Consider the following 25,680-nt stretch of genomic DNA (forward strand, 5'->3'; position numbering starts at 1 on the left):
GTACAAACATCAACATCTACAAGCAGATTGCACAGGGATGCTGGCCAAAAGACATGACAGGGATCAGCAAAGGCCAGCATGCTTCAAAGCAAGGAAGGGCAATAAGAAATCCACTGCTGCCACTGTGGATCCCTCTAAAGAGCCTGAGATGTAGACCCCTGCTGTTAACACCAAGGGGGTGGGACAGAGATGTGTGTGTGTGTGTGGTGGTGGGGGGGGCTTCAACCACCCCATGAGCCAGGAACTGTTTGAAACTCCCCAGAATCTAGCCTGTCCCGCCAGGTCAGCACAAATGGGCCCATGCATGACTGGGACGGGATCTCAGGTAAGGGATCTCATACATTATCCCTTACAATTTTTTCCCCCTGCCCCTCAAATCTCAACCCTACTTCCTCCCCCACCCATTGACTTTTCATTGCTTTACTGAAACAGTTGTAACCCTTCTGCCAGGTGGAGTCAGCAGCAACGAGAGCCAGGTTCAATGTCCAGGGGTTCCTCTTAACAATACAAGGAGACAATACAATACGAGCGATGTCTCCATAGCGGGCACCGTCTCTGCAACTGGCTCACTGCTGTGGCTGCTTCCCTTTCTGCTGCCGCTCAGCTCCGCCACGTCCGCGATGCCACATTTGGAGGTTGCCCCAATTAGCCCTGTGCTTAGTGAGTTCACTGAGGAGCAGGGAACCTCTGTGCTACTGCCGACCATCTTTCACTGCAACACTGTCCCTGCACCAGGTCATCAGCTCTAGTAATCACTGAACAGAAACAGGGACTTAAGTGAATCCATTCAACCCTGACTTTAAACACTGTGGAGGGGAGAGAAGGGTAGGTCAACTGATATCCAGGACTCTTTAGGCTGAGTCTCCACCCCCATCAAGCAAGAACACCTGTCCCTACCCAGCCCCATCTCCACTGGGCTTTGGCATCCATACCCACTCCTTAGTGAGTGAGGTTCAGTTTAGGGTGACCCCCTCAATCAGGGCAGGCTAAGTACAGTTCTGCTGACCTTTATTCACACAATAAGGATAGCAACATTTCATTATCCCTGCATTCAATACTAAAGTGAACTGTAACCGCCCCCAGTTGATCACTTTGGCAAAGCTGATTTGTCTGTTGAACACCTAGGCAGAGTAGGTGTGTACGCAAATATGGTTGCCCCCGGCTTCTTTTCTCCCTGTGCATCGCTTGATGTAAGGGCAGAGCTCGTTCAGACCCTGCTTCCACAATGTTGGAAAATAAAAGTTTCTGCTCTTCATTTCTTTGGCTTGTCGGAGTAGGCAGTACTTTGTTTATCAGCATTAGGGTGTCTCTTATCCTCTTGAGAGATCTCAAATGAAACATTCAAGGAGATACTCTGCAATCCTCTCCCAAAGATTTCTAGGGATGGCAGCCTTGTCTCTTTCACCGTGATAAGACACTTTCCAACACCACTTTGGGATGAGTTCGGCTGGCTGCACTGCAGTCAACAGGCTAGTGGCTTTGGGCCCGGAGAGTTTCAGGATGCCCGTAGCAGCTGTGTTCTGTCCCTTTACCACCCTCAGGGATGAGATATCAGCTACCGTCACAGCCTGTGAAAACAGTACCGATGTATTCACTGCCATTTCCCAATAACCATACACGGGGAGTGGGGGCAAACTCCATAGCCACATGCAACAGACCCCCCCCCCCGCCATCTTGGCCATGCCACACTCATGGTTTGAGCTGGAGAGCGATGCTGTAGCGAGACTCTCCAAACCTAAAGTATCAAGGTAACAAACAAGAGGAATTGGAATTGCTCATTTATGAGCATAAATTTGATCTAGTTGGCATTACTGAAACCTGGTGGGATGATTCCCCGATTGTAATGTTAAAATCAATGGTTATAACCTATTTAGGAAGCATCAAGTCAGCAAAAGGGGAGGGGGAATTGGGGTGTGTGTAAAAAATGGCATTATCTGTTTCTGAGTCACGGATAACTTAGAGGAAAATGATCTTGAATGCTTATTGATCAGTGTCCTAACAGATGAAGCACAAGATGGGGCATTAGTTGGTATCTGCTACAGACCCCAAAACACACTAGCTCCTTGTACACATATCTATAATGTGTCAGAATAAAGCTGCGTGATTCTGGGGGACTTCAATTTGAGTGACACATGCTGGAGGTCTAATGTTCCCAGTACTGAACATCCTCGGAATTTCTTATTATATACCACATTCCTAACTCAAAAAGTGTGGCAACACACATGGGGAAATTTTATATTAGACATCATCTTGCCTGCTAAAGAGGAACTGAACAGAGAACTAAAAATTAATGGTAGCTTATGTACAAATGATCATGACTTGATCACATTTATAATGTGCAAACAGAATAAAGTGCAGACCAATGATATATATACTTGGTGGATTAAGGGGACCAATTTCACAAAGCTGAAAACAATTATGAGCCAAGTCACTTGGGAGGAAGAATTTAATCAGAAAAAATGTGAAAGTTAATTGGGATTGTTTAAGGACACATTACTAGATGGCCAAAAAGCCACAACACTATGATTGAGGAAGAAAGCCATATTGGTTATTAAAATCTGACCTGGTTAAGAGGGGAAGTGAAGACATCTATAAAAATATATACATATATATAACAAATTAAATAAAGGGGAAGTTGATAGTAATGAATATAAATCAGAAGATAGGAATTGCAGAAAATTAATAAGGGAAGCAAAGGGACACAAAGATAAATCTATGGCCAGCACAGTTAAGGACAATAAGAAGGAGGTTTTTTTAAGTATGTTAGGAACAAAACAAAGAAGTCTAACAATTGTATTAGTCCATTACTAGATGGAAATATTAGAACTATCAATAACATTGCCAAAAAGGCAGAAATGTTCAATAAATATTTCTGTTCTGTATTTGAGAAAAAAACAAACAAACAAACAGATGATGGCCAAGTTTGCAGATGATAAAAATTACTCAAGATGGTTAAGTCCAACGCAGACCGTGAAGTGTTACAAGGGGATCTCACTAAACTGGGTGATTGGGCAACAAAATGGCAGATGAAATTCAGTATGGATAAATCCAAAGTAAAGCACATTAGAAAACATAAATCCCAATGACACATATAAAATGACGGGGTCTATATTAGCTGTTACCACTCAAGAATGATCTTGGAGTCATTGTGGATAGTTCTGTGAAAACATCCATTCAGTGTTCAGCAGCAGTAGAAAAAAAAATCCTAAAAATGTTAGTAACCATTCGGACAGGTATAGATCAGTCAGTAAATATCATAATGTCACTATATAAATCCATGGTATGTCCATACCTTGAATACTGGGAGCAGTTCTGGTTGCCCCATTTGAAAAAAAAAAGGGTCTATTAGAACTGGAAAAGGTGCCGAGAAGGGGAACAAAATGTTCAGGGGTGTGGAACAGCTTCCGTGTGAGGAGAGATTCAAAAGACTGGGACTGCTCAGCTTGGAAAAGAGACGACTGAGGGAGAATGTGACACAGGTCTATATGTTAGGGGGCTTATTCCTTCACCCACTTACTTCCCTGGTCCTTCTCGCATGAACAGAGAGCAACAATACCCGAAGTCCAAAGGTGCAAACAATTCAATGTTTATTGGGGTGAACTTCCAGCAAGCATGATTCCAGTTTCCTTCCTTAGTGTCCCCCCTTCCCAGCTCTGACACCACAGAGCCTTACACCTGTGGCCCTGTTCCCATTCCTGCCCTTAGCAAAACATTATTCCAATTTCCTTACCCCCATTCCTTGTTCCCATTTCCCCCTTTAGCAAAACATGATTGCAATTTCCTTACCTCCATTCCCTATTCCCATCTCCCCCCCACACCCACACCCACCGCCTCACTTCCTGATTGACTGCAGACTGTATAGTAAAACTTGAGTTCTGCTTAATTATACCTTAACCAATCATTTTCCTGAAATTTAACTAACCAATCCTAACATATTGTAACATGATTATGTAACCAATTATATCCCACCACCTTAATTAGTTTACACCCAGCAAAATTAATGATACAGCAGACAGGAACAATCACAGAACCAGATAGAGATTATACAGACAAACAATAGCAAAGTGGGAACTATAATGCCAAAACAATACAGAAGTGAGGATTTCACATCCCAGCTATTGATAAGTGAGTTCTTGCCAGACAGGATGCTATCAAACTAAGTTTCCTTTTACATTTTCTAGGCACTTCCCTTTCTCTGGAGGTGATAGGAACTATCAGGACAGGATTGTATTCCTAACAGCCCAATAGCACCTTCTTTCAACGTGACTAGTTTGGGATGTGAGGAGGTGACCGGTCACTTCCTAGCTTATGGCTGCCTCTGCTGCTTAGCCAAAGGCCTTAGCCTAAGAACAGGGCCTCAGACTGTCACAGTAAGAGAAGGCCCTTACACCAGCAGACAGTGATTTTGATTCTTTCTTTTATACCTCTATAATTAGCCAAGTGATAAGAATACACCTAAATTCTTAGAGTATAGGCCTTTACAGACAGACCTGAATATCTTTATCCTAACACTATAGAATCATGACTGGGCAGGAGGAAACAGTGAACTGGGACGTGTTATTTACCCTTTCACATAACACAAGTCACCCAATGAAATTAATAGGCAGCAGGTTTCAAACATAAGGAAGCACTCCTTCACACAACACAGTCAACTTGTGGCCAGAGGATGTTGTGACGGCCAAAAGTATAACAGGGTTCAAAAGAAGAATTAGATAAGTTCATGAAGGATGGGTCCATCAATGCCTATTCGTCACTATGGCTAAGCCTCTAACTGCCAGATGCTGCAACTGGATGACAGGGAATGGATGACTCAATAATTGCCCTGTTCTGTTCATCCCCACTGTAGCATCTGGTATTGTTTACTGTCGGATGATAGGTTTCAGAGTAACAGCCGTGTGAGTCTGTATTCGCAAAAAGAAAAGGAGTACTTGTGGCACCTTAGACCTAACCAATTTATTTGAGCATAAGCTTTCGTGAGCTACAGCTCACTACCGATGAAGTGAGCTGTAGCTCACGAAAGCTTATGCTCAAATAAATTGGTTAGTCTCTAAGGTGCCACAAGTACTCCTTTTCTTTTTGTCGGATGATAGGGTATTGGGCTAGATAGACAGCAGGTTTAAAACAAACAAAAGGAAGTATTTTTTCACACAACACACAGTCAACCTGTGGAATTCTTTGCCAGAGGATGTTGTGAGGGTCAAGACCATAACAGTGTTCAAAAAAGAACTAGAGAAGTTCATGGAGGATAGGTCCATCAGTGGTTATTAGCCAGGATGGGCAGGGATGGTGTCCCTAGCCTCTGTTTGCCAGAAACTAGGAATGGGCAACAGGGGATGGATCACTTGATGATTACCTGTTCTGTTCATTCCCTCTGAAGCACCTGGCATTGGCCACTATCAGAAGACAGGATACTGGGCTAGATGGACCTTTGGCCTGACCCAGTATGGCCATTCTTAGAGACCAATGGCCTGACCCAGTATGACCATTCCCATGTTTCGTATATCATCTGATAACACTCTTTCAATTCCACTTGTCCTCAGGAGGAAGTTAAACATCAGCTACTAAAGTACGATATTTTTAAATCAGCAGGTCTGTATAACTTGCATCCAAGAATTTTAGAAGAGCTGGCTAAGGAGCTCATTGGACCATTAATGTTGACTTTCAATAAGTCTTGGAAAACTGGGGAAATTCAAAAAGACTGGAAGAAACTGAATGTTGTGCCAATATTTAAAAATGGGAAGCAGGATGACTCTTGTAATTATAGGCCTGTCAGTCTGATATCAATCCTGGGCAGGATTACCGAGCAGGTGAAATGAGACTAAAGAATTAAAGAAGGGTAATATGATTATTGCCAATCAACATGGGGTTATGGAAAATAGATCCTGTCAAACTTGGTATCCTTTTCTGATGAGATTACAAGTTTGGATGATAAAGGTAGCTGTTGATGTAATACACAGACTTCTGTAAGGCATTTGACTTGGTACTGCATGGCATTTTGATTAAAAATCTAGAAAGATATAAAATTAACACAGCACACATTAAGTGGATTAAAAGATGGCTAACTGATAGGTCTCAAAACATAATTGTAAATGGGGGAATCGTCAAATGATTGTGTTTCTAGTGGGATCCCATAGGGATCAGTTCTCAGTCCTACACTATTTAACTTTTCCATGAAAGACCTGGAAGAAAAAATAAAATCATCAATGATAAAGTGTGCAGATGAGACAAAAATTGAGGGAGTGATAAATAATGAAGAGGACATGTCACTGATTCAGAGTGATCTGAATTGCTTGGTAAGCTGGGTGCAACACAAACAATATGGGTTTTAATATGGCTAAATGCAAACGCATACATCAAGGAACAAAAAATATTGGTCATACTTACATGATGGGGGACTCTAGCCTGAGAAGCAGAGACTGAAGATGATTTGGGGGTTGTGGTAAGGAATCACCTGAACATGAACTCCCAGTGCAACACTGTGGCCAAAAAGGCAAATGGGATCCTTGGATGCATAAACAGGGGAATCAAGTAGAAGTGGAGAGGTTATTTTACCTCTGGTTTTGGCACTGGTGCTACCAACTGCTGGAATCCTGTGTCCAGGTCTGATGCCCACAATTCAAGAAGAATGCTGAGGGGTCAGAGAAGAGCCATTAAAATGATAAAAAGGACTAAAAAACATGCCTTATCGTGATTGAGCTACTTGAGACTATGTATTTAGCTTAACAAAGAGAAGGATAAGGGGTGACTTGATCACAGAAGTCTATAAGTACCTACACGGGGAACAAATATTCAATAATGGGCTCTTCAATCTAGCAGAGAAAGGTATAACATGATCCAATGTCTGGAAGGTGAAGCTGGATTGGAAATAAGGTGTACTTTCACAGTTAGGGTAATTAACCATAGGAACAACTTTGCCAAGGATCATGGTGGATTCTCTATCACTGAAAGTTTTTAAAAATCAAGACTGGCTGTTTTTCTAAAAAAATCCGCTCTAGGAATTTTGGAGAAGTTCTGTGGTCTGTGTTATACAGGAAGTCAGACTAGATCATCACAATGGTCCTTTCTGGCCTCAGAATCTACAAGTCAATAAGCATTTCTTATTAAGGGTGTTTGTGGGAATAATATAAGAAAGTTTTTAGACTTACCTTTCCCTTTCTGTTGTGACTGTAAATCGGTGGTGTATTTGTCTGTTTTTATTGGCAGCTTCTGGTATGGTGGCCTTGAGGTTTCCCCACTCCACACCTGCTAAACGTCTGACCATGAATAGGAGGAGAAAGAGTCAATCTAGGAGCATATGTTCTGTGATATCCTCCAGGCCCCAACTGCCTCAGACTCTGGGCAAAGGGCTTGGAGGGCCTCTCATAGCACCACCATGGAATAAGACAGAGAATATAGAGAGCGATTGCTGCAGGAGAGGCAAAATGACTGGGAGGCACAGTGGGAAGAGGACCAGTAGGTGCAGCGGGAAATGCACCAGGATTTAATAGGTTTGCCCAGACAGCAAACTCAAATGTTGCTGACCTACAGGTCCAAAGATACCAGACTCTTTTGCAATCCATGAAGAACACAATGGTTGCTGCTCCCTATGCTCCTTTCCATAGCATTCCACATGGCACTGTTCTGTACATCCTTACCCCTACCACTCCATGATGGGTCACAACAAGGAGAACCATAACTAGGCATATTCCCAGCTGTGAAGACCACAGGTTTCTGGGTGTGTATGCAGCCACAATGGACTGCACTGAGCTACCGTTTACATACATGCACATAAAAGTTTACTGTTTACTTCCATTTTCACTTGCGATTGTGAACTGTGGTGCACCCTCTTAAGCATTGGTAATTTTAGAAAAACTTGTATGTGTTTGCTTGCAGTTAAATTTTTTTGCACACAGCAAAATCCTATTTTTAGAAAGTCAGAGGATCTTTATGTGTTCATACCATGCATTTGCACACAGCGGGAGGCAAAGATCCAACCATATTTGTAAGTGTACACCAGGCATTACAGAATTCATAGCAATGTATATTCTAAGGCACGTTGGACAGACACTATGTCATGAAATCAAATAACTCTACTGTTGTCAACTGGTAAAATGCTCCTTTAAAGCCTCCCTCAGCGGCATCACTCCATGGTTGGCTCTTCTAATAGCCCTTGTGTTTGGCTGTTCACATTCAGCACACAGCTGATCCACCTCAGCTTTCCCCCTTCGCTTCAGATATTATGCAATACACAACATGCAGTTATAAGCAAGGGGACCCTTGCCTTGCTCAGATCCAGTCGAGGAGTAAATAGCACCAACATCCCTTCAATCTACCAAAAGCACATTCAACTGCCATTGTGCACCTGTTAAGCTGGTAGATGAATCTTTCTCTGGTGCCATCAAGGTGATCAGTGTAGAGCTTCACAAGTCAGGAGAGCAAGAAGTAGGCTGGGTCCCCCAGAATCACTATTGACATTTCAACATTGCCAGTGGTAATCCAGCAGTCAGGAAAGACTATCCCCGTTTGCAGCTTTTTGTGTTCTTAAAGATGTTAGTGTCACATACCTTCCCTAACCAGCCCACACTGATATCAGCAAAGCGTCCCCAGGGATCATGCACCAGCATGGATGTACTCACTGGTGAGATGGGCTGGTGCCAGCAAAGAGAGGTGCGTATGCAGTTCGCCCCATTGCAGTTCGGGAACCCCATTGCTGCAAATCAATCCACTATTTCCTCTACATTATTGTGAGGGGTGTTAACCCTTACAAGGCTGGTGTGGGGTGAAGAAACCTGAGAAAGGGCCAATTAGTGTGACAGCCTCTCACGGGTAGCCATAGGCTAGTGACTAAACCTCGGACTGGAGAATGAAGCTCAGCTGAGAAGGTGTGGGCTGGGCTGGTATAGGGCCAGGAAGTTGCCAACAGAAATGGCAGCAGTGAGGAAGTCTGCAGTCACTCTCTATGCATTAGAGAGGGCAGGTGCTAACCCAGGGACAGAGTAGGACCCTGGGAGCCTGGCCCTGAGGGAGGGCGTACCCTGAAGAGAGAAGGTTGGAGAAGAAAGCCTGTGGGAGGCAAGTAGGAAGCAGCTCAGGGAGTGAGCAGCAAGGCTGGGGACTGAGAAGACCTTGGCTGCATGTTGTAGGGATCCTGGGCTGGAACCTGGAGTAGTGGATGGGCCCAAGTTCCCCTACCCGCCAGTGATGGAGTGGCATTGCCTGGACAGCAGGTCCAGTGAAGGGGAAGGGGAAACCACACAGTGACCTGGCCAGAGGGCCAAGAAACGAAGAAAAAGCTTCAGCTTGTGGAGTGATAGAGGGATTACAGGGTGAATGAGAGGACAATGGGCTGTGAGATGGCAAGGGGAGGTGTCAGATCTGGATGAGAGAGCTAATCCCCAGAACAGCCAGGAGGAGGGGCCACCAGTGAATGATTGTACCCCAGGACAACTACCCAGAGCCAAATTCCTGTGTAGACTCTTAGTGGTCTTACACACTTGGATGACAATGGCCCCCACTGTGGATTTTCCAACTCCAAATTGCTTGCCCCCTGACTGGAAAAAATCCAGCATTGCAAGCTTCCAGAGTGTGGTCACCCCTCACTTCTCCACGGCCAGTGGCCACTTTTATTTTGGTGTCCCTGCACTGGAGGGCTGGGGCAAGCTTGGCACGCCAGCTCAGGAACATGGCCTTTCACATCTGAACGTCCTGCTGCCACGGCTCATCATCCCAGGCCTGCATTACAGTGCGATTCCGCCAGCCAGTGCTCGTAGCTTGGGCCCAGATGAAGCACTTCACCACGTGCAGCTGCTCCGTGAAAACCAGCAGGAACTTGGACTTCGTTTTCCTCTGCTTCTGTCAGCATCCTGTTATTGTGCTCAAACATCTCTGCATCATCCTAACCGCAACCCCTGGTCATAGCAGGACTCCCTCAAACTGTGCAAATACCGGAGAACCGTGTGGCCTGTATTAACAACACACCAGAGAACTGGGCTGAGCTTGGCAGACTCCATGCTTCTGTCAGAGAAGGAGCAGACACCGAAAAGCACCGGGCAGGACTGTTGGTTTTCAAAAATGTTGTGAAAATTACGGGATGCGAAAAATAGATTGAGATGTAGACAGCGGCATTGGGGGAATGTGGCCCCCTAGTTCCCAGAAATCCCTGGGCAACTCACTACTGCTCCACAAAGCACAGCGAGAGTGTCCCAGGAGGCACTGCACTGGATGGCAGCTTGGGTCACACTGGAACACCTGCGTGGGGGGCACTGAACTTTACAGTGACGTTCCATCAACCCAGAGGTTCCTGGTGAGCACGCACAGCACCAGTGCAAGTAGCCAAGCATGCGTACACCCAAGAGAGATACAAACATTGGCAGCTGTACGCTGATGTAATTGGCATCCACCAAACTTTGTAGGGCAGCCATCTCCTGAATCAGAATGGGAGTTCCTTTATCTGAACCCACGGTAAGACACCAGAAGCACAAGGAGCTGTTAGAGGTATTTCCCTTTCTCTTTAACATAAGATCTGATCGAGGGAGATTGAAGAGATAATCAATATTCACTTTCTGGCTCCTCCATACTCCTTCATAGGACCTCATAACAAGAATCATGAATGGACTGAAATGATTCACCTCTTCTCAATGCTTTCTGTAGAACGGGTTGGAGACCTGGGAGGGGGCGGGGAGGAATTATGTGGGTTCTTTGGTAAGCTTTTCACAGGCTAAGGAACGGATGTGAGGATTGTAGCAGCAGAAGGCGCGGTGAAGAGTTTGGTGATGGGACATTGCAGAGCAGCAGAGGCTCACTTGGTTCACACTGGGGCTACAGCGTGTCTGCTCATCACCCTTTGCAGTGATATACACAGGCTGTACCAACTGACGGTATCTACACCCCAGGCAGCATTGTCCTGCTCCAACGAGAGATGCCAGTCCGGTTGAGTTCTTTCAGGGACGGATTGTGCCTTCTTCACTACTTCTTGTTTCCCCTCTGAAGGCGGCCCTGGTTCCTGTGGCTAACAAGGGAGTTATTCTCATTTAAGGCCAAATCCTTTCCCATCTCCCAGCCCACATTACTGGGAAGGACAGTAGGAAGCTCTGCAAAGGCAAGGAGTGGAAGAATCCCCCCCTGCCAGATGACAGTTTAGGAGCAGAGGTGCCGTGCCACTACTAAGCTAGCCTAAGGTCTCTGGAACGTACCGTGGGGATGTGTAACCTTTGCATAGCCCCCGTGCGCTGCCCCCGGCACAGTGCAATCACATCACTTTTGCTGTCGAGGGGGGCCCTTCGCAACCACTAGAATAGGGAGGATTTGCCCTTCGTGTCTGTTCCATTTCGCGAAAAGGTTTGGTGTTGCTTCCTTGATGCCCTTCAGCACAGTGATGGAAACAAAGGCATTGGTTTCAGTAATGTACATGCATTTCTGTTTCACGAGTTGTTTGTACATGGACCAGCGTTGGTATTAGACAGAGATTTTAAGCAGGCTCTTTTTACCTGTTGAGAACGCTGGTCTCTGGCGATCGGTCACTTTGCTTTGTTAACAAAGCTTTACCTTTGAGAAAAGGCCGGGGAGTATGTTGGCTAATGACCCTTGAAATTAGAACTAGTCAAACACTATCCAGCTATTGAATTTTGCTGGTTTTCATCAACTAATTTATTCCATGAATAATTTTCTTTGGTATCCAACCTGCCCCAGAGCTCCTGAGACACTATTGTTGAATAAATTATTTAATATATAACAGGTTTGGTCACTGCATTATTTGTTCAATGATTATTTTATTCTGACACCTGACCGGCTCTCCTAGAAAATGGCTCTTTCCTTTATGAACTTTTGAAAATTGCACGTTTACTCTTCAATGCACTTCTATTACCATAATAATAGATCAGTATAGAACGAAGGTAGGTATTCCACATAGGAAAAGCATTCGTTTTGACAATATAGAAATATATGATTAGAAAGCAATCCCTCTGTGCTTTAAGCACGCTGATTTATAAACCGTTCCTCATTGTTTATCCTGCTTACATTAAGGTGAGTTACTTTATACATGGTCACAGTCTGCTTTTCACTAAATAAGGGTCTTCATCAGGCATTTTATTTACTTACTTGTTCTTTGGCACTTCACATTAACCTGTGTTTCTGTTGTAAAGCTCCCGTGGCTAAGCAAGCAAGAGATGGCAGTATACAGCAATCCCACTGGTGGACAGTCATTTCTGTCGTGTCGTCTGATTAGCAGAGCAGTACGACTTTCTCTCTGCCCTCACAATTGTCATATCAGACAGAGCAGAAGGAGAAGGCAGCCAGTTAGGAGCCATGCAGGAGAATATCCTGTAAGAAGGGAAACATGTCCTCTGGTAAAAGCAAAAGGTGATATAGTGGGTGGCAGCCAGAGGAACGAGTTGGTAGTACATCAAGGTATAACACGACACACAGAGGATGGGTGACCTTCCGTTATTATGGACACAGTGTGTCAGAAGTCAAATGTGTCAAAAGAGAACTGCATAACGAGGGCAGAGGGAACAGAAACCTCCAGCAACTCCCCTCTCAACTGCAAAGCGCCTGAAAGAGAAAAATTAGAATCCTGCTCCCAGCAAGAACAAAAGGGCGAGAGGAACCAAACCTCTCTTGCAGAAGCATGAAGCAGGTTTGGGACTGACCCGTGGTGCAGCAGTAATGTGAACTAGCACCTCTCTGGGGGGCTGCTACTTTGCTCCCCCGCATCGCAGCTTTCATTACAAAAAGTAAGTTATGGTTGCAAAGAAACCCGCAAAACTGGGAGCTGAGGGTAACTGCTGCAGCGATGTCAGGATGAGTCTTCAGGGAGTCTGGAATAAGAGTTCAGGGGTGTAAACTGACTCATTCATCTCCGTGAGGGGTTAATACAGAGGCCCAGTGAGGTTCATTTAAATGTCAACATTGCTAATGATTTCATTCCTCATGTAAGAAAGCGGCAGGAGGGGATAGATCTGCACAATTTACTCTGAGCGAGATCTCGCTTTGGTGCCACAAGTGGGCTGTGTCAGGGAGATACCACTATCTAGGGTTCTCCCACACCCCCAACCAAGAAGTAGCTGGACCTAGCGAAGCTGCACAATCACGCTTCAAACATCGGCATGATTCACTGGTCCAGCAGTCACTCTGCTCAGCCTTGCTTTAGCGTCCAAAGTGCGGGTTTTGGTGGATTCCCTATCTCAAGATCACATATTTGAAGACTCTGTCCAATGACACACCATCATTGCTGAGCACTCTGAAATATCTGTGTGCTGCACCATATTTTGGGGACTCACACAGGCAAAGTTTATTTTGTGAGCAGAGCTTGTAAAAGCACTTCCCCTGCATGCCCGTTGTGCCCGCCGCTGGCCATAAAGTGGTCATTAGTGCAGTCCCGTATGGGAAAGGATTGGACTAAGACATTGAGGGTTTCCAGCAGAAAGGTTCTGAGTACAGCAAGGCAAATAATGGAGTTTTAGGTTTGCTGGTAATTTTGAAAAATAGGAAAATAAATTTTAAAAAGTTAGCTCCAGGTCAACCTAAAAACAATTTCACCCCCAAAAAATTTTTGGCAAATCAAAAAGTAAAAAACAAAATAAAAAAATTGCAGGTCAAATGGAAGATTTCCTTTTGATTTCGATGTTTGCTTTTAATTTTTTATTTAAAAAAACTTAAAGGGAATTCCTAAATGTAAGTAATTTCAGATGCAAAACTCAAAAAGTTTCATGTCAACAAATGTCTAAACAACATGTTTTATTTATTTATCGTTTTCTTTCAACCAAAAGAATTTGATGAAATTGACCCAAATTTGTAACATGTTTCAGTGTTGCCCAAGCTGCATTCTTCACCAAAAAGAAAGTTTCGGTTGAAAAATACCGCCCAGCTGAAAGGCTGAGTACCCACAGCTCCTGTCAACTCCAGTGGGAGTTCAGTTCCTCTTCAGATCAGGCCCTAACATAGTAAAATGCCTCTCAGAACACAACCTTCCAGTTACACCGGGAAATATGAGATAGCAAGAGGAGTCTGATAAACTTGTAATCCATCTGGGCATCATAGGAAGGATGACAAATTCGCTAACACTCAGTGGAGCCATGGACGTGAGTTCTCAGTTCCCCTTGCCAGCTCCTTGATATTCATGGCTTTTACATTTAATTTTTAATCATAAAACCCAACAACATTTTCATTTTAACCATGGCACTAACATTTTTCTCCTTCTCCATGACCAGGCCCAAAGTCAGAGATGTGTCTAAATGCGTCGCAAGATGCATCTTACATGTTTTCCAGGTCTTGCAATGTGTCCGAGATATCACTGTAACCTCTGTTGGATTCTTCGGCACAAATTCTGCCTTGATTGACACCTGATGTACTCAGGAGCATAAATGTGTGTGTGTGTGTATGAGGCAGGGGGGAGGGGGGTCATTTGTGGTCATGGTACCTGTCCGAAATGAGGTCACTGCAGGTGAACGGGAATGTCTCGTTAAAGCAATCTGGCTCTTGCATAAGCCATCCTAAAGCATCTAAAAGATGAAGTAATCCCGTCTCAGCACTCAACATTAACTTGAGATCACCCCGCACTAGTTATGCAGAGGGCCCAAGCATTGTAGGAAATATTACAACAGTGACATCTATTTATAGAGCTAGATCCTTGGCCCTTTTGCACCACTGCAATGGCACAAAACAGACTTAAAACTTCATGAGTGCAACAGCTGAAGATTCCCCAAACTAAAGGGAATCCTCATTTGATGCAGGACTGGAGTCTAGGTCTGCATTTATGGGCCTTATCTTGAACATTTTTAATTATAGAATACCCACAAATTTTTACAACCAAAATCTTCAATTAAATTAAACTTCTTGGTGCAAGTTATGACCTTTTAACCTGTAACATATAGTCCTTGAAAGACAACAGAAAATGCCAACCCCGCCCCCACCATGGATTGTGGGATAGATGTGGAAACATCTATCGTGCTAAATCCTTGAGCAGTCATTGGACAGTATCACTGTCTCAGGGGTCACTCACCATTAGGGCGCCTCCTCCTGGCTGCTCTAGGGATTAGCTCCTTCCAGGTCTGATGTCCCATTGCATCGCTCCACTCTTGCCACAGCCCCACTCCCTCTCTCTGGGACTCCACCCACTTCTTCTTCATAACTTGGTTGCTCCCTCTTCATGGCTTGGTCCTCCTCCCAGGTCGCCGTGTGATTTCCGCCTTCTGGGGTATCAAAGCCTCTCCATATAAATTGTCTCAGGCAGTCTTCCCATTCATGGCCCAAAATGTGCCATTTCCACATTGGGCATCAGGGGAGCCTGGGCCCACCGACTACTCCAGGTTCCCGTCCGGGGACCCTATGTCCAGCAACCACTGCCTACACTGTTCCAAACCTTGTTACTGTTTCCTGGGCTGCTTCCGGCTTCACTTCTACCAGGACCCTTCTCAACCCTCTGATGGGTACATCCTTCCCTCAGGGCCAGGATCCCAGGGCTTCTATTGTCCCCTGGGATTTCTCCTTTCCTTCTCCAAGCCCAGAGAGTGACTGCAGGCCTTCTGCACTGCGGCCCTTTCTGCTGAAAACTTCCTGGCTTTAAACTTTAGCCAGCTTCTCCCCAGCTGGGCTTTATCTCAATTAAAAGCTTTTCAGCCCTGACCCTCCCCCCACATGCAGCCTGTCACAGCAGGGTTAATTGTCCCTTTCTCTCTACTCAGGCCCTGTATGTGGGCACCCCATCATAACTACTAATGAGGACTAGAGAGAAAAAAAATGGTTTTGTGGTAGCAGTTACTGGACTGTACCTACCTGGCAGAATAATGGCATTTTCCAGACTGCCACTCAAATAAATACACATATAGGATCACCATTTTATCTCTCTCTCCTGCTGAGGGAAAAAATTCCTGTAAGCACTGCAAATATATATGTATATGGGTGCATATGTAACACCGACAGACCCCCGTCATCGGCAGGCAGGATTGAACCAGTGACCTCTGGAGCTCAGTGCATGAGCCTCTACTGCATGAGCTAAGAGCCAAACTCCTCTTACCTAAAGCTGTAGAGCAGACTCATTTTATCTCTCTCTTAAGTGGCATCAGTGCCACCAGATGGGACAGAACACCACACAAGGAAGGTGTGTGGGTTATACATACACAAACTTGTAGATACAGAGATATACATAGGTACTTGTCATGCTGGCAAACCAGGCGTGGGTTTATGCCAAGGCCCCTAAGTCTTGGCTGAACACTGACATATCCACAGCTGGCACCAATCTGGCTGCCGTGTGTGTTAATATTGTTAAAATAGGTATTAGAATTACAAGATGGTGTTTAGTGTTTAGACTTTATGAAATGTTTGTAAGTTGCTGCCTGCATTAATCTCACTTACAATATCTGTATCCCATGTTTAAGTCAATATTTAAGTGTTTAATATAGTTAAGTATTTAATCCTTTGTAACTGTGCAAATCACCAGACGGGAAAGGGACGTGAATCGAGTGAAACGCTGGCTTCCAACAGAAAGCGTTAGGTCCTGCCCAACAGAAAAGGCCCATTAACACAGATGAACTAGTGTGGAAGATCAGAGGACAAAAGCTTTTGCTGATTGCTCTCTCTCCCCTCTGCCCCCATGAAGAGGAGACCTGCAGGTGAATTCCTCCCATCAGCTAAGTCTGCAACTTGAAGCAGAAGTGGGGGCAGGGGAGAATAAAAAATAACTAAAAGGGAGGAACTGTATCTCTGTGCTGCTTGGAGTCTTGAGGACAAGGTTTTCTAGGCATCACCAAGAGATCCCCGGTGTTTACCCTGGGTTAGCCCTAAGGGACATATACAGCTTGCTTATTCTAGAAGCTTCTATTACCCTTTGAAACTTAAGTCTGTAACTCATTGGTGTGACTATGTTTAACCTGCTTAAACCTTTAAATAACTCTCTAATTTCCTGTTCCTAATTAATAAATCTGTAGACAGTTTGTTATAGGATTGGCTACAAGCATTATCTTTGGTGAGAGATCTAGGGTGCAGTTGACTCGGGGTAACTGACTGGTCCTTTGGAACTGGCAGTAACATATTGTCATGATTTTTGGTGTCAGGGACCATCCATCACGAAGGCAGGTTGCCTAGGTGACAAGAGAGACTGGAGTGCCCCAGGGGACTGCCTGGGACTCCATGGTCACGCTGTTGTAGCACCTAAGGAGTTCACAGTTGATACTTGGTTGGTCAAATCTAAGTATAGAACTCACCGCCAGTTTGTGTCCTGGTTTGTAACAATCCACCCTGAAGTTGACATTCACACTCATGGACCACTCCAGACAGCTGGAAGATACCGTTATGTGGTTTCTTAGCTATGCCTGGGCCCTACTTTCATTTAGGCTGAGGTCCCTTTATCCCATCCTGGCACTGTAAAAGGGCCTTAGGGTGAGTGTAAATGATATTACTTTACGGCCCTTTTACTCTGCCAGAGTGACAAAGAATGTAAATGAGAATCAGGCCTCTATCTATGGGTTTTATCCTACCACCCATTACCATAGTATCTGTGCCCTTTCCACCCAAAATCAATAGCCATAATGAAACCCCTGATGGATTTCATGGAGGCACCAGGCCTTCCCCCTTTTTGGAGTAAAAGCTTTGCTTGAGGCAGAATTTCTTTTTGTTTTTTTAAAGAATCGGATTAATTAATTTTTGTTTTAAGTTGATTAGTTTACGGTGTTTGTGTTTTCAATACTCTCTCTAATGGAGAGACCAAAATAATCACCATACGAATTCTGTCCATACCATTCAACATATGGTTCTCAGACTGTCTCTAACAGGAACTCCCAGCGAGTTGCTTCTTTATGAAGATTTGGCTTTGCAAACTAGGCAAACAGGTTAAGTAGTCAAGTTGCAGAATTATCATCCGTGTGGTTCCCAAGAGCCTGGAGGGGAGTGGATAAGCCCGTAAAGGCTGCATAATAAACCAGGCCAGGAATTCTCAGTCTCTTCACAAGCAGGCCGGCTGTCATTGCTTCATCTCCACAGGGAGATCTCATGGCAGCATGCACAGCGCTCCCCTTCAGTTCACGGACAGAAAGCCAATTTCAAACAAGAACTAATTTATCAATGGCTGGGGTGGCTAAATAGAATATATTTCCTGTCATGTTCTAGACTGCAGCTGTGGTGTTTCTAAAGTAGCTTTTGTTGTTCCCACAAATAATACAAACTAGCAGGGTATTTCTGTAATAAGCAGGAAGCTCCTCCAGGCTTCCAGTCTTATTAGATAATAGCTGTTCTACATTAATCTAGTTTAATGAAGTCCCTGACCTTCTTTCTCAGTAGACTGATGACTAATTTACCAAATAAATCTTGCCTGGTGTCTTAATCCTATTTTATAAATAATCCCAATAACTCATGTATGAACACTCAGAGTTTAGGCCCTGCAAAAAACAAACAAACAAAAAAAAAAGAGGAAGATTAATATGCATGGAGGCTAATACGCCAGGTAATTACATTGTGTAGTACTTAAGCCAATGACTGCAATTCTGATTCATGAAGAAAATGGTACACAAGAAAGATACAAAGTGGAATATAAGGGTTCCATAAATATTTATGTAGATCTCTTCAGAAAACCTGTACAGTCATAAAGTAACCAGGCACTGTGGAAAAGGTCTTATTTATGGTGCATTGCAAGAGATTTAGTCGGCCTTTATTACAAAGCAAGAGTAATTAATTTTTTTAGAATCAATGACAGAACAATATAAGTGAAATACATCTGAAAAGAAACATTTAATGGAATATATCAACGTATGTTTCTAAAGCACTTCATAGAAATGATTAAATCTTTTTTTATAGCTATACATAAAGGAAGAAGTCTGGGTAAGGTAGAAAACTGTGTATTTGTATATTTGGGAGAACTAGCAATGAATGCCTGGAACATGATGTGAGATTATTTTTTATTATTACTATTTATTATTCATGAACATTCAAAGATATGCTAGACACTGCCTGGAATAAAGATATAGTTCCTGACCTAAAGAGTGCATAGTCACCGTGGTTTGTCCTGGCCCCACTGAAACAAGAACAAATCATGCCAAACCTAATTTCTTTCTTTGACAAGGTTACTGGCCTAGAGGATAGGGAGGAAGATGCAGACATGATATATTTTGACTTTCTCAAACTAGGAAAATGTGGCATTTAAATTACTGTAAGGTGGGTGCGCAACTGGGTGAAAGATTGTTCCAAAAGAGTAGATATCAATGGTTCGCTGTCAAACTGGGAGGACATATCTAGTGGGGTACCAAAGAATCTGTCCTAGGTCTGGTACTGTTCAAAGTTTTCATTAATGATGGAGTGGAGAAGATGCTTATAAAATTTGCACACAGCACCAACCTGGGAGGGGTTGCTAGTACTTTGGAGGACAGGATTAGAATTCAAAACATCCTCGACAAAGTGGTGAATATGTCTTAAACCAACTAGATGAAATTCAATACAGACAAGGGCAAAATATGACACTTAAGAAGAAAAAAAATCAAATGCACAAGTACAAAATGAGGACTAACTGGCTAGTGGTTAGTACTGCTGAAAAGTATCTGTGGGTTATAGGGGATCACAAACTCAATATCAGCCAACAATGAGATACAGTTACAAAAAAGGCTAATATTATTCTGGGGTATATTAACAGGAGTGTCATATGTAACACAGAGTGGTAAGTGTTCCACTCTACCTGGCACTGGTGAGGCCTCAGATGGAGTGCTGGGTCCAGTTTGGGGACCACACTTTAGGGAAGATGTGGACAAACTGGAAAGAGTCCAGAGGAGAGCAAGGAAAGTGATTAGAGATTTAGAAAACTTGACTTAGGAGGAAAGGTTAAAAAACCCTGGGCATGTTTAGTCTTGAGAAAAGAAGCCGGAGGGGGACCTGAAAACAGTTTTCAAATCTGTTACGGGTCATTAGAAAGGGGACAGGTTTCAGAGTAGCAGCCGTGCGAGTCTGTATCCGCAAAAAGAAAAAGGAGGACGTGTGGCACCTTAGAGACTACCAAATTTATTTGAGCATAAGCTTTCATGAGCTACAGCTCACTTCATCGGATGCACCGATGTACTGTACCGATGCATCGGATGCACTGTAGCCCACGAAAGCTTATGCTCAAATACATGTTAGTCTCTAAGGTGGCACAAGTCCTCCTGTTCTTTTTGTAGAAAGGGGACAGTGATCGATTTGTTCTCCATGTTCACTGAAGAGAGAGTAAGATGCAATAGGCTTAATCTGCAGCAAGGGAGATTTAGGTTAGATATTAGGAAAGTCTTTTAAACTATAAGGGTAGTTAAGATCTCCAAGGGAGGCTGTGGAATCACCGTCAGTGGAGGTTTTTGAGAACTGATTATACAAGACACCTGTCACAGATGGTCTAGGTTTACTGGATCCTGCCTCAATGCCGGGAGCTGGACTAGCCGAGGTCCTTTCCAGTCCAAGATTTCTATAATTCTATGAAACGTGCATTCCTTTACTCATGTGACTGCTCATGTGAGTAAAGTTAATGGTTTGCATGTACTTAAATGTTGAGATCTAAATGTAGACAAGACCATTAATAAGGGCATAAGTGGACAAGAGAAAGAGAAGAAGAGATGTAGAACATGGATTTCAGGAACAGGACTATACTGAGTAGGGTGTAAGAGGGTAGAGACTGGTCTCTTCATCTGTGCTTGTACAGTGCCCAGCACAATGGGGCCTCAATCTACTTGGATCCTTTGAGTGCTACCATAATATAAATGATGATCACCAACAACATTGGTACATACCTAGCTTGGTGGTTGGCATACATTAGTTGCCTAGTTTATTATCAATAAACTCTTTTCCCTTAGACAGCATGGCAGAAGTGAGTTTATGGGAGGGATCTGAATGATGCCTGGGATATGGCTTGATGCCTCTGTTTAAGGAGGACATTGGGACCATATGGAAGAGAGCCTGGGAGGGATGGGGAGGACAGAGGGGCCATTTATGTTCATGTCTTGGGAAGAGCAGAAGGGAAAAGTCAATGTGCATCAGAGAAGAGGTCAGAGATGATACAAGTCAATTGAGGGCCTTCAAAGCTTGGGCAGGATGTGCAGTGCACTGACGAAGAAAAGAAGCAATCTGAAGGCAGAGAAGTGACAGGGCCAAGATGAAGGACGAGAAAGGTGATTTGGGCAGCAGCAGTTGGGACATTGCAAGGTAGCAAGGTGATGCAGAAGAACGAAGAGGAGCAGGTTGCAGGGGCCAGTGCAGGAGATGATTGTGGTTGTTCTCATTAAGAAAGCAGTTTGTACACAAAAATGTAACTAAGGGAAATAATTTTCAAAGTGCCAAAGTCCCTTTGCCTTTAAGTGAGACATATGAGTCTAAGGCCCAGAACCTCAAAGGTATTTAGGTGCCTAACTCCCACTGATTTCAAGTAGATGACTGACAACCTTTAAGACCAAATTTTCAGTGACTTGGAAGAAAACATAAAATCACCACTGATAAAGTTGGCAGATGACACAAAAATTGGGGCTGTGGTAAATAATGGAGTGGACAGGGCACTGATAGAGATCAGAATCACTTGTTAAACTGTGTTTAAGCAAACAATATACATTTTAATGCAGCTAAATGTAAAAGTATACATCAAAGAATGGAGGTCATACTTATAGGATGGGAGATGCTGTCCTGGGAATCAGTGACTCTGAAAAAGGTTTTGGAATGTGGGATGTGCGCGTGGATAATCAGCTGAATATGAGGTTCTAGTGTGATGCTGTGGCCAAAAGGGCTAATGCAATCCTGGGATGCATAAACACAGGAATCCTGAGTAGGAGCAGAGAGGTTCTCTTACCTCTGTATTTGGCACTGGTGTGACTGCAGTTGGAATCCTGTGTCCCGTTCTGGTGCGCACAATTCAAGAAGGATATTGATAAATTGGAGAGGGTTCAGAGAAGAGCCACACAAGAAGGACTAAAAGATTACTGCTAGGGGGAGGGATAGTTTAGTGGTTTGAGCATTGGCCTCCCAAACCCAGGGTTGTGAGTTCAATCCTTGAGGGGGCCATTTAGAGATGGGGGGGGAAATCAGTCCTGCTTTGAGCAGGGGGTTGGATAGATGACCTCCTGAGGTCCCTTCCAACCCTGATATTCTATGATTAGAAAACATCCCTTATAGTGATGGACTCAAGAAGCTTAATCTATTTAATTTAGCAGACAGAAGGTTAAAGTGTGACTTGATCACAGTCTATAAGTATCTACATGGGGAACAAATATTTGATAATGGGCTCTTCAGTTTAGCTGACAACGTGATCCAATGGCTGGAAGCTAGAAAAATTCAGAAAAGGCGTACATTTTTAACAGTGTGGGTAGTTAACCATTGGAACAATTTACAAGGCTCCATCACTGCCAATTTTGAAATCAAGGCTAGATTTTTAAAAAAAAAGATATGCCCTACTTGAAACAGATATGATTTTGGGGAAATTCTAGGGCCTGTTTTAAACAGGCGGTCAGACTAGATGGTAACCATTATTCTTTCTGGTCTTGGAAATTTTGACTCTTGCCTTTTGAATTCAATGGATCCTCTCTTCTCTGTAAAATTATGTCCACACATTATGTCGACACAACTGCTAAGGCACTAGTGCCTTAGTTTGCCAGGGCAATTAAGAGTGCAGCGTCATCGACGACGATTCCTCTCGAAATGATATACAGCAGCTCATGCTCAAATAAATTGGTTAGTCTCTAAAGTGCCACAAGTACTCCTTTTCTTTTTGTGTTTCCTTCAGTGTCCTTGCTGGGTGTCTGGGCGAGTTGTTTTGCTTTAATATAAAGATCATATACATTTAATCTCACGTTCCTCTCTATTTCTCTCTGGCTGTCTTGTTATACTTTAAAAATAGACCTGCATTGTTTCTTGACTTTCTCGTTCCCACAACAGGCAGCCCGGGTTTTCAAACGCATTGAATTATGTATGGGTGATTTCCTATTCACAAACCTCTCCTTTATTTGTCCTTTCTTTATACAAATGTGTTGATCTTTGCATTTAAAAAAAAAAACAAAACAAAAAACCAACCAGAGAGTGAGACATTGCCCAGCGCTACTGTGTTTACACAACCACAAATTCATTTATAATCAGAACCTCAAAGAAGCAGAATGTGTGGCTCACATGGCAGAATGCACAACTGGTTTTTAATATATATATTTTCTTAAACAACGTATATTTGAAAAAAATAAATCATTCTCAGAAATAAATTTGAAAAGTAACTTTGTATGAACTCTTGAAATGAGAGGGGAAACTACTCTGCACCTGACAACACCTTTGTTCAAGGGGTAGAGGTGAGCAGTACTGATTTTGCATAGCTATGCAGGTAGCATACAACACTGGAGCTGCATATTTTCATAGGTAAAAGAGAATGCAATGTTCATTTAAAAAAAAAAATGTCCTTGACAGTGACCCTTTGCACTTGAGCCAGACTGAGGCTGGGGGATGGAGAAGATGTTAGATTTGATGCTTTCCAAAAAAACCATGACATAAAATATACTGTGAACCTACCTTTTCAATTTGTCTGTCTAAATTAGTACCCAGTTTGACAAATGGGCACTCACTCATTTTAAATGCCTGCCCCAGGTAAAGGGTTGGGTACTGTAACTTAGATGCTGTTATTTGCAAATTGGGTTGCCCTGCATTAAAAGGGCAATATAATTACAGCTGTGTGGATAACTGATTTTTCAGCTCGCTGGCTGAACCTGGGGCGGGGGGGGGGAAGATATTCTTTTGGGCCGAACCGAAATGAAAATGTTTCAAGTTTTTCAGTTAATCAAAAGAGTGGAAAATAAATTCTGGGTTGAACAAATTTGAGGTTTCCTAATCTTTAAAAAAAAATCGGAATATTCCAAACGAAAAGCTGTTTCAAACCAGCAAAATCAAAATGTTTAATTTCAAGAATGGTGCAATGGATCACGTTTTGTTTGTTCAGATTTTCTTTTGATCAAAAACCAAAAACAAGTAGGTGAAAAGTCTCATCTGAAATTTTTCAGGGGGGAGGGATAGCTCAGTGGTTTGAGCATTGGCCTGCTCAACCCAGGGTTGAGTGTTCATTGAGGGGGCCACTTAGGGATCTGGGGCAAAAATTGGGGATCGGTCCTGCTTTGAGCAGGGGGGTGGGACTAGGTGACCTCCTGAGGTCCCTGAGATTCTAGGATTCTAATTATAATACATGATTGGTCTAGGTCATGATCCCTGAACTGCTTATGAAGCCTTCTGAACTTCAGGGGGAGAGAAAGTCTAAGTAATTCTGAGTGAAAATGCTTCTGTTTTAACCCACACTGTTGGATATGTTGAAAACGTCCATGGCCCAACGTGTGTTTATGACATTGCAATAGTGCTGCAAAGGCAGAATGAAAGAATGTACAGAGCTGTTTCAGACTGGGAAATACAGCATGCTGATGACAACACATTAATGTGAAGGGGATGGGGGGGGGGCTTAGCTAACAGCATTTACTAACCATGCTGTCTGTTTTACTTAGGTAAATTTAGAAATTCAGGTTGTAGGTACTATTTTCTCCTAACAAAGATAGGACAGGCTCAATATTGGTGTCATGATGTACTGTTATTTTAATGGTGATTTGTCCTTTATATAATACCTACCAGTATTCGTTTTAGGATCGTCATAAGAACCTTCTGATACTATGTGGCTTCCTTGAGGAATAATTATGGCTTTTATGGGAAACTTATGGACATACCTAACAATAATTTGGGAAATCTTGAGAAATAAATGTGGTCATAAAGCAGGGCTTCAGTCTGCTATGCTTATATAACAAATGTTCAAAATATCGGTGCACAATTTACTAACCCAGCCCCCCGGCTTGCACTTGCAGGGGATTCTAGCAGTCGAGATCAGCTTTTAGTAAAGGACTGGGAAAGACACAAAGCTTACTGCAATTTATATCCCAATAAAGACGCCCAACCAGATTCTCAGCTGCTGTAAATCAGGGTGGTTCCAATGCCACTGATGTACACCGGTGGAGGATCTGTAATTAATGCAACTGCTGCAGATGATGGCTTTAGGACATGCTAACCTTGCTGATTTTGCTCAGGTATGTTGGCGCAATGTCAGAGATCTCTCTCATTTAGGCTTTCATCCTGTATGTGCTATTCTGCTATGGAACAGGTGCAAAAAGGCCTGGCAACAACACTGAGCATCCCCCCTTTGCACGGTGCACACACAGAGAGGCTTCCACCTAGCGCAGAGGGCATAAGAACACAAGTAAATTCTGGCACTGAAGGAAGTCCTGCTAGGTAAGGAGGAAAGTGAAAGTGGTGCTCAAGCTCCACAAAGAGGTTCTGCTGGGGTACTGCCCCTCTGCACTGCCCCCTAGAGAATGAGGTAGCTTTAAATCACAGCTGAGCCCTAAGTGTATTTCACTGTGCTCCTCCTGAAAGAAGCTGCAGGTTACTGCAATGATGTTCTCTAATCTCATAGGGCTAGGCACGCATTCTCTGGATCACTGCGTCCATGTTGCACTGTGTAGGTGGCACACAGTTGACTTAAATGGCTGGTGGTAGCCAGTGGAGAATAGCCCCTCTGTAGGTATGCTACTGCACCAGCCATCCCTTCAACCCCAATCATAGGGGAAGTAGGTGGCACATCAGGGTGGGAACTTATGGGTGGCTGAGGGACCACAACAAGCTTTCTAAAAGCCCCATTTTCCCACTGCTCTACTCCCTACCTGAACTCTACTCAGGCAGGCAGGAACACCTGACCTAGACTGAATGGTTTGA

The 25,680-nt window shown here is 43.6% G+C and overlaps 1 long non-coding RNA gene across 1 annotated transcript in view; it reads right to left on the reverse strand.

Annotated features, from left to right (window-relative positions):
- Positions 1–1,012: 1,012 nt before the first annotated feature.
- LOC311521959 overlaps positions 1,013–25,680 on the reverse strand; it is a 28,850-nt gene continuing 4,182 nt past the window's right edge. The window contains exons 3-5 of the long non-coding RNA XR_014712016.1: positions 7,146–7,253; positions 6,553–6,628; positions 1,013–1,568 (exon numbers count right to left, since the gene is read on the reverse strand). This is a non-coding gene — a long non-coding RNA (uncharacterized lncRNA). The remainder of the gene's footprint in view (positions 1,569–6,552; positions 6,629–7,145; positions 7,254–25,680) is intronic.

This window comes from Lepidochelys olivacea (assembly GCF_965140295.1).
Source record: "Lepidochelys olivacea isolate rLepOli2 genome assembly, chromosome: 6".
Lineage (NCBI taxonomy): Eukaryota > Metazoa > Chordata > Testudines > Cheloniidae > Lepidochelys > Lepidochelys olivacea.